This window comes from Penaeus vannamei, chromosome 26 (genome assembly GCF_042767895.1).
Source record: "Penaeus vannamei isolate JL-2024 chromosome 26, ASM4276789v1, whole genome shotgun sequence".
NCBI lineage: Eukaryota > Metazoa > Arthropoda > Malacostraca > Decapoda > Penaeidae > Penaeus > Penaeus vannamei.
In genome coordinates, this window is record NC_091574.1 from 32,799,988 (window position 1) to 32,802,487 (window position 2,500).

At 41.3% G+C, this 2,500-nt stretch overlaps 1 protein-coding gene across 1 annotated transcript in view; it reads left to right on the forward strand.

Moving 5' to 3' along the window:
- The window catches only part of LOC113810840 (acetylcholinesterase), a gene marked incomplete at its 5' end in the record, with an annotated part of 81,795 nt that overhangs the window by 78,069 nt on the left and 1,226 nt on the right, over positions 1 to 2,500 (forward strand). Inside the window, 1 exon segment of the mRNA XM_070140357.1 lies at positions 1 to 2,500. This exon segment is cut by the window's left edge and continues 1,285 nt beyond it; it is cut by the window's right edge and continues 1,226 nt beyond it.

A 2,500-nucleotide genomic window follows, 5' to 3' on the forward strand; every position in this document is an offset into this window, starting at 1 on the left:
CCTGAACACCGCGCTGGTGGAACAGGGACTGCCGCGCCGAAGGTAGGCCTCAGGGTCGCCCTCAGTAGCCATCCGATCGTGGCCTCTCCTGTCTGCCTGATGCGAGATACAGTTGGGAGATCTCAAGAGACGAGGCTCGACCACTTCAGATATAGCCGGCTGAGACTATATCCCGCCAAAATGGCTATATTCCAGTGTCTGTGGCGTAGGTTTGCCAAGGGGGATCGAGAAGTAGCCGTTTTGGCGGGAAATAGCCACGATTTCCTCTCTACTGGTTCGTGTCAGCGCCCGTCTCTTCGCTTGGTCCTCCGAGTGTATTCTAGGCCTCTCAAGCAGCTAGCCGGGTCCTCACGCGCATGGTTCGGGGCTCGGGGTCCTCTCGTGACGAACAGAGACACGAGCTCCTCTCCGCTTGCTCTCATTCTAGCTTGTAACAGAAGACGAAGAAACAGTACTACTCTTTCAACTCAGATGCTGGCGTAAATTGCACATGAAACACACCCCGTTGTTGACTTTTTTGTGTTTAAATGGACATTATTATCATTCTATCTAATCTCTAAGACTGATTATTATTATGATCCCACGAAGATCATGGTTTTGTCGTTGTATTTGCTAAGATATTCTTCATAATCTCAGATAATCATTGTCATATAAGAAACAGTTATAATCATAGTTCACCATTGATGCCGTCGGCGACATTAATGTTTGATTTAATCTAGGACCCATCCGGAGCCCTCTAGAACGACGTCACGCGTTGGCAACACCAGATGAAATCAATGGACTAAATGAAGATAAAATCACTTTACATATTGCCTACTACTGATCAAATACTCAGTAAACATACACATAGACCTACATAAATATCCACACACGCACCCAAATCTATACGCACACATCTATAATTAATGCATATATACATGCTGTGTATAAAGTTCTTCACTCATTTTTTTCCATCTAAGAATCAAAAGCGGGGACTAAAAATTGGCACAAATACTGCAAATGTTTCTTATATACATCCTAATTATCCCTCGTTTTATTGGGCTCCTGAGATCTCTCTAAAAAAAAAAATCATATTTCTTGTTAGTTCATATGTACATTTTTGAGAATTTCATATTTGTTTCGTCCTTTATAGATAGATTTACAAAATATTACTAATTTAAGGATATCTCTACTATCGAATGTCTATAGAATACGGTATATTGTTACCTGCTACTTTGGTCCCTTCGTATGCTTGTGAATGTTACACTATGTACAAACTTTAGCGAGGCGTCTAGTTGCATTCAATATCTCTTTTTGTGTAATACTTTTGGCAGGTTCAAACCATTGTAGATCAAATAAAAATCAAAGACATGTACAGTGAATATGGTATTCTGTAAACTTTATGTGAGAAAAAACGACAAAAAACAAAAAAATATAAAAAGAAAAATATAATTATAATGGGTGTTATCGAAACGTGTGTTTTGGACCTGCTTCTCTGAGCATACTGAGACAGAAACTGTTATAATACTAATAATAATACTAATACTACTACTACTACTACTACTATTAATAATAATAATAACGATAATAACCAAGCCAATAAGAACTCGCGAGATGACTTAAACGGTGGGTTCTCATTGGTCAGTTTAAAATTGAAAGACAATATGAGGGATGTGACTCAATGTAGTCAAAGGGTAGACATTAATATTCATATAAGACACGCACAAACAAGGCCCGACAGACCTTTTGTGTACTGTACATAGACGACATACTAAAAAAAATAAACCCTGCTCTATGCTGATAATTGCTTCGTTTTACTGAAGCACTCAAAATGTTATGTGTTTTGCATGTGTAAATATACCTCCGTATTTGTAGCGTCTTAAAGTATATATAGTTCAGCTACATATATTACAGCCTATTAAGTAGATTTTCATCACAATTATTCATATAAGTTTTGTTTGTGATGTAGTAAAAAAGACCTCTAGTAGACTTGCTGTTATGCTGTTGGTGCTTCAAGTCCTAGGGCAGCTTACCAGTTTCTAGGGTCTTCTGTAAAGCTCCTTGACCTGGTACTTGAGCAGAAGGAAAAATGACAGCTTTACCGGACACTCATATAAATCGAGGAGCTGCCCTAGATAGCCGCCTAGAGCAAGAGAAAAAGAACTTCAGAACTCTTCGATTACAATCTTGCGATCTAAGCCCCGATCACTGCCGCATTTACGGAACATGCAGTGAGACATCGCGACCTCTAGAGGCTAGGGCCAACGACGCCCGAAACGATTCTCTTATTTCATCGAAGATAAGACCGAATCTGGCTAGAACACTGTTGGCTTCGGCCGTCTGGGCTGGGAACGATCGGCGACATTGCATGTACAAACTCCCTCTGACGTCGGGAGAGCCGTTGCGGGAAGAAGGGTGCATCGTCCACGGGACCGAGGAACCTCCAGGGCCAGACTTCGGGTGTGAGGGCGACCTTGCAGCGGCACCAAGACACCACCGATCACCTCGAAGGAAGAGACAC